The sequence below is a fragment of the Zootoca vivipara genome, chromosome 9 (assembly GCF_965207765.1).
Source record: "Zootoca vivipara chromosome 9, rZooViv2.hap1.1, whole genome shotgun sequence".
In the NCBI taxonomy this organism is placed as follows: domain Eukaryota; kingdom Metazoa; phylum Chordata; class Lepidosauria; order Squamata; family Lacertidae; genus Zootoca; species Zootoca vivipara.
Genome location: NC_142592.1, coordinates 57,806,157 through 57,818,711, shown reverse-complemented (window position 1 = coordinate 57,818,711; position 12,555 = coordinate 57,806,157). Strand labels below are relative to the sequence as shown.

Here is a 12,555-nt window from a genome sequence, read left to right as displayed (position 1 = left end):
TTATCCAATGTTTAAGGGTCGGGTTTGTTCTGTGCTATGCCCATTACCGTTCTGTTACTTCGTGCTCGGAGATTTGATAAAGAAATTAGCGCACAGAGCTACAACGTACAGATATCACCTCTGTTGCCCCTGGAATACTGAAGAATTGCTGCATAGCAAAAGCTCATTGATAAGGTATGTAAATACCATTAGGCTATTTCCAGCCTGGAGCTGTGTAACCCCATTTTAGAGCAGAGGAAGAGATAGAAAAGAGTTAAGCTTGTGTGTATCTCCGCACAAAAAGACCTTGGGGGAAGGAGTTGATCCAGGAAGAGTAGGTTCTGACAACCACACTTGCTCCAAAATCCAAAGTAGTAGTTGCATTATGATTATGATTATGATTATGATTATTACTATTGGGACGCGGGTGGAGGACACCAGGGAAGGGCCGGAGGCTCAACACGGCGCCTCCCGGCATCAGCTCGCCACCCTTGCCCGCCTCCACCATGCTGCGCCGAAGCAGCACCGAACCTAGAGCCTCCATCTGCCGTGGCACAAAGCATCCAACTGAGCCAGGAGGCACCGTGTCCAGCCTCTGCCTCTTCCCCACCGGAGGAGCTGCCCTCCAGCCTCTGCCCGCCTCCTCCAGCCCTGCTGGCAGTGCCGTCCTCCCTAAAAAAACTCTGGGAAACAGGAGGGGTGCCGGAGGGAGCTTTGCACCATGGCGCTGGATATGCTTAGGACAGCCCTGCCCATGTCATTGTTGCCGCATCATTTTTTTTGTGCAAGCAGTTATTATGGATGCTGCTACAGCAGCTGTCTCCTTCATAACTGGCTAGTAAATTTGAAATAAGTCATTCCACTCGTGCTTTACGGTCTCATGGTCCAAACTTTAATGCTTACACTTATTTGCCTGCTGCTTAAAAAGGAAAGGAAAGCAGGTAATTCCAGCAATTTGAGATCTTATTTCCCTTTGTATCCATCCGTCAGAAAAATAAAAATTATGCCCCAGGTTCCATCAAAGTTATGTTGCGGCGCTCAGAAGTGTGTAACTCAGAAACAGAATAAGCTGTTTTAAGGAGTTATTGACGCGAACATTAAATTTACAATTATTCATAAAAAGAAAGCCATTTGAAGAATTCCCCACGCTGAGCACATACAAAATAGTTTGCCGCACATAAGAAGTTTCGTTTATTAATAGCTCGCTCGCTCTTTTCCCAGTATCTCATTCCAACAAAGTAAACTTTCTCCTCCAAGGGGATGAAGCATCAAAAGGATGCTGCATATCCTGGTAGTTTAATCACCATTGTAAATAAAACCAAAAAAAACCCCCAAAATATAATTTAATAAAATGAAACCACTGCTAAGAGCAAGAACAGCAGTGCGGTTACTGTCCTAAATATAGGACAAAAGAAACCTTAGACACACATGGGATGGCAGTAATTTCTGTGTATCATTTAATTTATGTTATTTTGTTTGGGGCAACATCTTTATTGGGCCAACCTAAATGTTACAAAAAAAGAGAAGTTGCAAGCTTTTGAGTGGCCCAGAACTATCTAGCATCTTTCATGGGACACCAAACTAGAGCCACCATTGACGGCTTTTAAAGAGCCATGAAGACAGTCTCTTTACTCCAATCTTTAGCAAACTAATTCCACCAGGGTTGAAAAGTTTGTATGGTGGCCAGATTGCCGTAATTTGTGTGCTTTGTTAACTGCAGTGGGGTGTGTGGGATGTTAGGGGAGGGGTAGTACCTCTGGTGGGGGACACGCCGTGCTCCTTCTGGGGTGGTCTGTCCACCTTATGGTCCCCACCCTGCACTCAGCTCTCACCTGTGCCTCCTAGAAGCTGTCAGGCTTCAGCTCATTGAGCAGATGAGACCAATCGTGGGTCCAATGGTCAAGAAGGCAGTTACTGGATGTGTTGTAGAGGGAAGTGAGGAACAGATGGGGCTCGGCAACCTGGGAAGGTAGCTCATCTAGGAGAAGGAAAAAATAAAGAAAAACTAGAAAGTCAGGGGGCCTTGCTGGGCCCTAAGAGAGAGTGCCTGAGTGTTCTGTGATGCCCCTACACCCCATTCAGGATCCTGTGTATTCTGACTAGGAGCAGCCTTCATTTGCTATCTGATTTTTGGCATGCAGAGTATTTGCTCAGTGGCTCCTCCCTGATATCTTTATAAGGAACCCGTGATCTGTGACCACAGCTCCCATAATCACTGGCCACTGGCCATGTTGACTGGAGCAGATAGGAGTTGCAGTCCAGCAACATGATCTGGAGGGCCACAAGTCCCCCAGCCTCTGTGGTCCAGCTGTGTGCCATCGTTATGGAAGGTCCCTTTCCTCATGAGAGTTTGATTTTCTAATCACTATAAACTGAAGTCAGGTGGATCTTCAGCATCAATTTGGGGTGGAATTCAGCATACCGCTAAGGACGTTGTACCACCAACACAAGCAACTTCTGCTTGGCAGATAGAGCAATCACCTCTTTCCTTCTCTCATGTGCTGTTTTTGGAAGTTCTCCTGACCCCCTTGAGCAGATTTGAGGGAAGGAAAAGGGGGCTGGAGAGAAATGAAAGCCCCATTGCACTAGTGAGACTTCTTGTGCTGGCTTTCATGAGTGCAACAAGTTAGTCAAAATCCAACCCTTGGATTCTTGAGACTTATTATTATTATTATTATTATTATTATTATTATTATTATTATTATTACTCCAGTTCTGGCCAGCCATTCCAGGGATTGTCTAATAACCCAGTATTCTCCAACAGAATTCCCTCCCCTTTCCCCCAATCTCATTATTCAAATGATGGAGCCAAGGCATAAATTATTGTGGCACAAGTTTTGTTTTTGTTTTGTGTTTAAAAAAACCTTTCAGCACAAAAAGTGCATTCGTTTTTGTTTTTTCCCATTAAAGTCTTGTTCCTTGCCTGGTAACAAAGGAACAAAAACATAAGAGAGATGGTAATGATGCAATGCATTGATAGTCATTTAACCCCACCCCCACCCCCCGGTTGCTTATATTACTGAAAATATTAGGGCCAGTTCTTCCCCACTAAAATGTATGGCAGATATTACATGCAAGAGCTGAAGTAAAGTGGGTCAGAAAAGGCATATCATTTGACAATGAGCAGTTGAATAATAGTCGTTTAGTCGTCTTAGTCATGTCTGACTCTCTGTGACCCCATGAATCTAAGCATGCCTTGGAAATTTCTTCTCAAAGCTTCTCCTTTTTAATGTCCATGGAGTTTTCATGGCAAAAATACTGGAGTGGGTTGCCAGTTCCTTCTCCAGGTGGAGAATTAAACTCTCGCCTATGACCTGTCCATCTTGGGTGGCCCTGCATGGCATAGCTCATAACTTCTTGGAGTTATTCAAGCCCCTTCGCCATGACAAGGCAGTGATCCATGAAGGGGAGTTGAATAATAACCACTTGTAATAACCATGTTCTTAAACGAAGGATCACTTGACTATAATATATCATATGTGTGTTTACTCTAAATTCCATGAAGTTGAGTGAGAAGGACTCCCAGGTAGGTGAGCCCAGGACCACAGCATTGCAGTGCAACCCTATCCAGGCTTCCTCAGATGTAAGCCCCACTGTGTCTGCAGGAATTCCAGTTAAGCATGCATAAGATTGCAGCGCTGAGCCCATATGCTCTGGTGGTTCAAGTGTCAGATTCAAATTCCCGTAAGACGCTGCAGCTCCCTGGGTAAGCTAGGCCAGTCAGCGTCTTTCAACCTAACCTACCTCACAGGGTTCTTGTGCACCTCCGCAAGCTCCTTAAAGAAAAGGTGGGATAGAAATAATTTTAAAAGTTGGCTGCAATCCCATTTATCTGGGGGGTTAGCCTCAATGGAGAGTGGGGCACACTTCCAAGTCCATGCACAGGACTGAACTTAGCAAACCCAATTTCCCCCACAGCTACACATTTTCAAAGGAGTTTTGCCACATCGTAGAATCGTAGAGTTGGAAGGGACTCCAAGGGTCATCTAGTCCAATGCAGGAACCAACAACCAAAACTGTATTCTTGACTTTCTCTGTAGCTGTCTGTCCCCCCTGATTTGATTTAAGGAGGTGGATTTTTTCTTTGGCTAAAGACATACTAGAAAACATTGCCATCCTCAGTAGCAGACCGTGTGGTGCGTTGGAGGTGCCTACCTGAGCCCAAGCAGGTGAGCAGCTGCTTAACGAGAGGGGTAGGCAACCTCAGGCCCATGGGCCGGATGCGGCCCAATCGCTGCCTCAATCTGGCCCACGGATAGTCGGGAATCAGCGTGTTTTTACATGAGTAGAATGTGTGCTTTTATTTAAAATGCATCTCTGGGTTATTTGTGGGGCATAGGAAATTCGTTCATTTCCACCCAAAAAATATAGTTCAGCCCACCACATGGTTTGAGGGACGGTGGACTGGCCCACGGCTGAAAAAAGTTGCTGACCCCTGGCTTAATGGAATGGTGAGGAGGGTAGCCTGGGGCAAATATCGTGGTGGCCACCAATTGACATGGCTTGGAAAGAGGATTAGACCAATTCAGAGTGGATAAGGCTATCAATGGCTACTAGCCAGCCACTGTCAAGCCTCTGAATACCTCCGCTGGGAATCGAATGTCGGGAGAACACTGTTGCACTCAGGTCTTGCTTGCAGGCTTTCTATAAGCATCGGTAGTCCACTGTGAGAACAGGATGATGGACTAGATGGGCCATTGGCCTGATCCAGCAGGACTCTTCTTGTGTTCTTAAGTTCCTTGAGAGAGCTAAATTTCCGGGAAGTGCTGACTGCTGGTGCTTCTCACTTAAGCACTGCCTTTGAAAAAGCAGGGGAACAGAATACAGCAGGAGAAGCAACAGGATTCCTTTTTTCACTGACACACTGCCATCCTCCTCTCTGTCTCTGTCTCATTCCAAGCTGTTTCCTAAGAGTTGTGAATCAGAAAACAATTTAATTCTAAGAATTCTAAGTCATTCTAAGATTTCCTAGGTTTGATTAGAGGATCAATTTATAAGTAGGCATTCCGTGTCGGTCTCCCTCATACATATTTGCACAAACACACACACAAGCCTAAATGAATTTTCAAAAACTTCTAAAATACTCTTGCCAGATTCTGGACTCTCCAATGGATTAATCTGAAAAACAACTAGGGACTCAATTTAGACTTTCCTGGCAGCCTGCAAGAGAAACACGTCAAACTCAAGAGTTTTACTTTATTGAAGACCCTCTTAGGAGGCTATCAAGAAAGCAATGTGTCTGCCTAGTAGCCAAAGATCAGTGGGAGGTAATATTTAGTTTATTAATGTGCCGTTTGATTCCCCCCCCCTTCTGTAGTGTTGGTGCCTAGCATAAAACTGGGACTCTTGCTGCAATTTTGCGTGCTTTTTTTAAAAAATAAAGATAATCTTTGAAACATGAATAAAACTTAACAAGATCTAGCCTTATATTGAAATGCATTTGAGTCCCTCCCAAGCTCCCAGGATTATTCAAGAGAAACAGTTGACTTCTATGCCAGAATGCTTGAGTAAATGGTTCCCTGCTTGGGTAAAATAGCACATCTTTTCATTTCAGAAAAAAAGACTCTTCCGCACTAGAGTCAAGGTTAATTTTGAAACAACCCTTCACTTTCAAGGCAACTGTATTTATTAGTAAGAGTCTATATTCAACAATAGAGGGGTTTTCAATGGAAGCCTGACAATGCAGGTAAGGCATCTAGAGAATTGAATCATAAATAGAGGATGGACTGTTGACTGACAGGGCTTTTCAAAATGAAAACATTGTGGCAAAATGAGGCAACTTTTAGCCCCATTCTCCTTCCGATAAATCAGGGGGAAATTACAGAAGCGGCATGCAGAACAGGCTGGTGCTGTGATTCATGCTTTGCCATTATGTCCCCTTCAATTTATTTTATTGGCAATTTGAGGCTGTATTGCTGGGAAATGAGTGTACATTGGCTGGACTAAACAACAGCCCTTCACACCTTTGTCTGCCCAGCCCTGTTCTTCCAGTAGGGATGGGGAAATGTGTCAATTTCAGCTTCTCTCACTTTCTCATTTTCCCACTCTTCAGTTCAGTTCTTCACATTCCCATATCACTTTGCAATGTTTTTTTTCCAATAATAATAATAATAATGAAAATTCAGCAACATTTCAGTGTGAATTTCTCACAATATACACATTTTTGTATGCATTTTTTTGCCTTATACCCACCCCCTCCAGTATAATGCATTTCTCCATGATATTTCCACTAATTTCCACTAATATGCATTGTATAGAGGATATTTCCACTAATTGTATAGTGGATATTTCCAGTAATACGCATTGTATGCACATGTTACTACAGTATATGCATATTTGTCCACATTCCTTGGTACTGCACTGGAAAATTCAAGGAATGCCTGTGTTTCAGTTCTTGTTTTGTTTCAGAAAGTGCAAATTAGGTAGGTTCACCTTTAAATGCCAAGCAAGTAAAATCCACCCCGTCCCTAGTTGGTAGCTGTTGCTAACACTGGTTGAGGAGGCATGAGAACTTGGCAAAACAGCCTGTGCACATTGGAAAAAGACCAGCAACTCCACTGCATGGATAGGTGGGTGAGTTTCATTTTAGGATTACAGTGACAAGAATGGCCTTCATGGCAGCAATGAGGAAACTGGGACCTTGATGTACAACTCCCATCATCCTTGGCCATTAGCCACACTGGCCAATGGGAGTTCAAATCCAGCAACATCTAGAAGGACATAGGTTCTCCACCTCTGCCTTCCTGTCCAGGCAGTGACCAGATTCAGATCATTCAGACCTCTTTTTCAGCACATGAGTCCTTCTTCACATCGTTGCCTCGCCTCCCCCATTTGTTATATCCCCTCTTTTAGTGAACAGAAAAGGTTATTTTCTGTATCTGTTTTGATCTGTTACTCTAGTGCCTTTCAGACACTGGTAGACTCTAACTCCCATAAGCCCTTGCCAGGATGGGCAATGGTCAGAGATGATGGTACGTACACACCAGAGGGCACCATGTTGACTACCCCTATAATAGGTTTTCTTATCACCCTGCTTCTTGATGAGGTGTCTCAGTCTCCAAAACCTTCTCTGAAGTCTCGCTGACACTTTGTACTGTGGGTGTTTCATTTGTTCTGTCTCGAGACTTTAACTTGTCTGCCCATCTGATACAGGTACATCTACATTCTACATTCTCTCATCCATCACTGGCTCAAGCTGATCTCTTCAGTTCCCCCCGTAGACAGCTGCATCATTAGACTGAACCCAATATGATCTGGGGGGGTCATGTGTTGCTCAGACAGTTTTCACCCTGCATTTCGACAGATGGTAACTGGATCTGTTTTGGTTTTTTTATTTCTGAACGTTCGACATCTGGTGCAAAAACTGCACCAGTGCTTTAATTTGGAGCACACATGCCTGGCCAATAAACACTTTTTGGTAGGGAGGGGGGAGGACCTTGTGAGTCAATTCCCAGATGACTCACAAGTAGGGAAGTAACTATTCATTGTTCCTTTCCATAGACCACCTGGTACCAACAACAGTCATTAAAACAAAAATACCATCCAGTTCACTTAGGCCAGTGTTTCCCAACCTTGTGCCTCCAGATGTTTTTGGACTACAATTCCCATCATTCCTGACCACTGGTCTTGCTAGCTAGGGATGATGGGAGTTGTAGTCCCAAAACATCTGGAGGCACAAGGTTGGGAAACACTGACTTAGGCAACCAAAGCCTTGTGCACACCTACCAGCAAGTTCCATTGAGCAGAATACAACTTACTTCAGAGTAAGCAGACATACACTCACATTGTTCATTCCTCTATAATTCCAGTGAACATGGGTGTTCTCTAGGTTCTGCTTACCTATCTGACAAGTCACTGCATCTTACCAGGGGAAGGCAGGGCAGAGCAATGGTGAGAGTCGGGCTGTGTAGAGACACTAGCAGACCCATCCAGCACTCTCGCCAGTAAGACCATGCAGTCCCAAGACCCATCCGGGTATTACCTAATTCACACTTTCTGAAACAATAACAAGTACTGGAACACAATCATCCTTCCAATTTGCACTTTTATGAATTTTTCAGTGCAGTTCTCCAGCCAAATAAGGTATATTCCGTTCCCCGTAGTATACACTATGGGGAAACATACAAAAATATTTATATATTAGTGAAAATAACATACAAAAATGCACCGTATTAGGGAAAGCTGCTTTGCAAGAATTTGTATATTAGGCAGATATGTCTAAAGAGCAAAGTGACTTACAAAGAATTCTAGGAATAATCACTTATCTAGCAAAGTTTGCACCGAGCAGAGCAGAAGCGATAACCCCATTAAGAGGGGTTTAAGCCCCAAATACTGAGTTTTATTGGATACCAATTCACGAAACAGCATCCTAGCAATCAAAAGCCCCTGTTGGCTACTTGATGCAAAACCATCTTGATGCAAAAGAATTAGTAAACACTGTGCTTCTGGGTGCCACTTTTACAAGATATACTGTAGTTGCATTAAGGTTTGCCTGTTGCGAAATTCTCTTGCACACAAGTAAGCAGTATGTGGACCACTCTTCAGTAATAGATAATTTTAATTTTTTTAAATAAAAAAAATCCTGGTACATGCTGTTGGAATTCATTTGAACTCTTGTGAGTCATCCAAATCCACCTTTTCCCTCTTCAATATGCAAGGTTTCCTTACATCCCATAGTGCTCTGTCATTCAGTGAGGTCAGTGCGAGGTCAAAAAAGCTTCTATTGGGAATTGTGTGCAGAAGAAAATCCTATAATCTGAGAAGTCCTCTCTCATCCTTACCTTTTAAGATTCCCTAATACCGCTCCTTCCCCATCCCTTTCTGGTCATGGTTGTTAATTGCCATCGATCGCATACCCTATTGCATATAGATAATCTTAATGAAGTTGTGCTCTTCCAGCTACACCAAAGGCAACTAACACATTTCTTGGTGTGTAGACGGAATACAATATACATACAAATAGTTTCTGAGATGGGAATTGGGCCAACCTGATTCACAACTTGTAAGCTGCTACAAAAAGTTAGATCCGGCTAAGTGGGAAGACACATTATATCTTTTTTTTAAAGGTCTGAGCCAATCATAAGATTCTATTATGTGTTTTGGTGGGAGTTTTCCAATCCTATGTACTCTTGAGGGCACAAGGAGAAGGGGACGACAGAGGACGAGATGGTTGGACAGTGTTCTCGAAGCTATGAACATGAGTTTGACCAAACTGCGGGAGGCAGTGGAAGACCGGAGTGCTGGAGTGCTCTGGTCCATGGGGTCACAAAGAGATGGACAGGACTAAACAACTAAACGGGACGCGGGTGGCGCTGTGGTCTAAACCACAGAGCCTGGGGCTGGCCAATCGGAAGGCTGGTGGTTCAAATCCCCGCGACGGGGTGAGCTCCCATTGCGCGGTCCCAGCTCCTGTCCACCTAGCAGTTCGAAAGCACATCAAAGTGCAAGTAGATAAATAGGTACCGCTACAGCAGGAAGGTAAACGGCGTTTCTGTGCGCTGCTCTGGTTTGCCAGAAGCGGCTTAGTCATGCTGGCCACATGACCTGGAAGCTGTCTGCGGACAAACGCCGGCTCCCTCGGCCTATAGAGCGAGATGAGCACCACAACCCCAGAGTCGTCCACAACTGGACCTAATGGTCAGGGGTATCTTTACCTTTTTAAACGACTAAACAACATGTACTCTAACCTGGGGATAGGCTTGTGTGTCATTTCTTTGGTGTGGTATCACCTTTGTTTTGGAACTCCCAACTTACTGACATTAAGGCAGGGGGCTCTCCCTATGCTTTAAATGTCTGCTGAAATTTTTTCAGCTAGTGCTCTTCACACCTCCATTGCATTTGCTCTAACTGTGCCATCCAAGTCCATCTGAATCCGAGAGATTTTGTCCCTAAAGCACTTCACAGAGTCATTACAGCAGGCCTCAAGAGGCCTTGTGTATGGGCCTTTCATGACAAAGGCCCATACACAACAGGGGCAGAGAAGTAAGCTTTCTTCACTGCCACCATCACTACATGGTATGCCAGCCTGAGTAGACCAGGGATAGGGAGCCTATGGCCCTCCAGATGTTGATGGCCCTCCAGATGTTGACACCAGCCAACATGGCCAGGGTCAAGGATCATGGGAGCTGCAGTCCTACATTACCCAGAGGGTCTGAGGAGTAGACAGACCAAGCTATAAGGGAGCTTCCTATGTTGCCTGCAGCTGAGAGACCGGTTTGTACTAGATGGTCCTTTGGCCTTTGTTAACTTTCTGATTCTGTGAACTGTAACATTTTCCTACTAGCTCATTTCCATCCATTGCCTCTTTCTTTGCCTCTTTGACACATAATACCCTTTAGCCTATTAATCTAAGTCTAGGATACCCACAGGATGCTGAACTAATTAAGCCTAGCATCTTGTAACTGCTGGTGGGTTATAAGCTCAAAAGTATGTAGCAACACATGGCAGTGTGGCCCTGGCATGCGCCCATGCTTCATTTCGCCTTGACCTTTCAGCTGATACCCAATAGAGAAAGGATCAGTCTTTCCATATGGCAGAAGCCTCATTTACTAATATGCTGGCCTCCTGAGTCACTGCTGTAATATGAACTTTCCATAGAAATTGACCCCTGTTAACTCACACTGCTTAGTTGTTTACCTTTGGTATGCAGGCACTTCCTAACCCTTGTTAGTATACTATTTTCTTATATTAAAAAATAGCGCCTGGTTATGAAAATACATTGATATCCTTATGAACTTCAAGATGATCAGAATCACAGTCTCCTCGCTGAAAGCTTTGGTTCATGCCTTGGCTCTGTCCCACCATTGATGAGAAAAATAAGGCTAACGAGGACAAGAGCCAGGATAAGATTATCAATGACTGCTGGCCATGATGGTTAAGCTATGCCTTCACTCTTGGAGGCAGTAATGCTTCTGAATACCGGTTGCTGGAAACCGAAAGAGGGGAGAGTGGTCTTGTGCTCAGGTCCAACTTGTGGGTTTCCCAGAGATCTGGTTGACTACTCTAAGAACAAGATGATATACCAGATGGGCCATTGGCCTGATCCAGTATGATATTCTTAGTTCTTGTGGCAACAGCTGTCTTCTCTCTGGCTGCCATGGTCACCCCTTATATGTAGCAAACAGGATATTAGTTTTGCCCCATAACAGGCAGGGATGGAGGGTGGGTCTTGTGGATGACCAGGGTGGGAGACATTTTTTCCCCTTCCTGCTTCAGTGTTTTGGAAAAAATGAGCATGATTTCAAGCGTGGGAGCTAGTAAGACAAGATATATTTGAGTCAATTGCATATGAAATGTAGGCCTCTCCTGCATTTCTCTCCTACACTAAGGTGTAACTTTAAAAAAATAATAATTAGAAAGGGCTAGCCTACACGTATTGACCTGGATTGCATATCTGAAGGAATGCTATGAACATTCACTGTACCAGCTCTCGAGGTGACATGACTGTCGGGGTATTTCAAGAAATCAAAAGACTTCCCGCTGTGTATCTGCATAGACCACACATTAGAACCTCCCTCCAGAAATGTTTAAAAAGTGATTTCTAGTTGCTCCGGGGAAGGAAGTTGGCATGGTTAATTGCTGCCCTGTTGGAATCTGCATTGCACAAAGGGCTCAGCGAGAGCTAAAGAAGCAGAATTTAATCAAGGTTGGTAAAGATGGTTTTTAATGGAAGTGAATTCAGCAGAGGACAATAATCATTAAAAGCTGAGGTGTTAATCAAAAAAATTCTCATAAGCATGGGTGGGGAGAGAACACCCTGTGGAATACTGCAAGGTATCCAGAAAATGCTTTTGTTGTTGTTTTCACCCTGAATCCTGTTTGGCCAGTTTCTCAGTTGCATCATGGGGGATGTTTTGAGGGTAGGCAGGAATAGCATCACCTTCTTAAAGAATTGGGGGGGGGGGGGAATTTGGACTCTTGAGCCAGAATCCCAGGACACTTTGTTGCCTAGTGATTACTTTGAGATGGTGATTAAAAGGAGTAATTTAAAAACTTGGATTACAAGAAGAAAAAGGGAAGTTAAAATTGCCTAGGGAAAAATGTTCCTCAAACTCTGCAATGGAGAGGATAATCATCTACCCCTGAACGCCATTCTAGAGGACATAATTAGTGATGGTTTTTACAAAGAAAGGAGTGCAAAAAAAGGGAAAGGCTGAATTACAAGGAGTAATCAAGCAGTATATGGGAGGATGTCACAATGCCACACAGCCAATCAGATTTAGCTATGTGATTTGCCCTATTAATGCAAGTGTTTGAAAGGCAGGTACAAATGTGGAACTCTGGCTAGAGAGGCCGTTCTGGACAGTTGGCTGAGTTCATTCAAAAGGCAGCAAAACTTTTCCTATTTATTTGGTCTGTTGCTAATGTTAAGTTGCTAAGCTATTTTGTTTAATGTTCTGCTTGGTTTCTGCGTAGTTTAATTTACTGGGAATCACTATATCAAAACTAGCTGGCTGCCCTTTGCAAATAAGTGGAGGTGAGGATAAGATTTTAGGAGCAGCTCTGAGTTTCTCAGATACATAGCTGCACCTTCAAAGACAAACCCCCCCCCCTTACCTCCACTGTTGGAGACAGTAT

General features: G+C 44.0%; 1 long non-coding RNA gene across 1 annotated transcript in view; it reads right to left on the bottom strand.

The window, feature by feature from the left end:
• Positions 1–536: 536 nt before the first annotated feature.
• The window catches only part of LOC148684657 (uncharacterized), a 69,118-nt gene continuing 57,099 nt past the window's right edge, over positions 537–12,555 (bottom strand). Inside the window, exon 3 of the long non-coding RNA XR_015951771.1 lies at positions 537–4,886. This is a non-coding gene — a long non-coding RNA (uncharacterized LOC148684657). The remainder of the gene's footprint in view (positions 4,887–12,555) is intronic.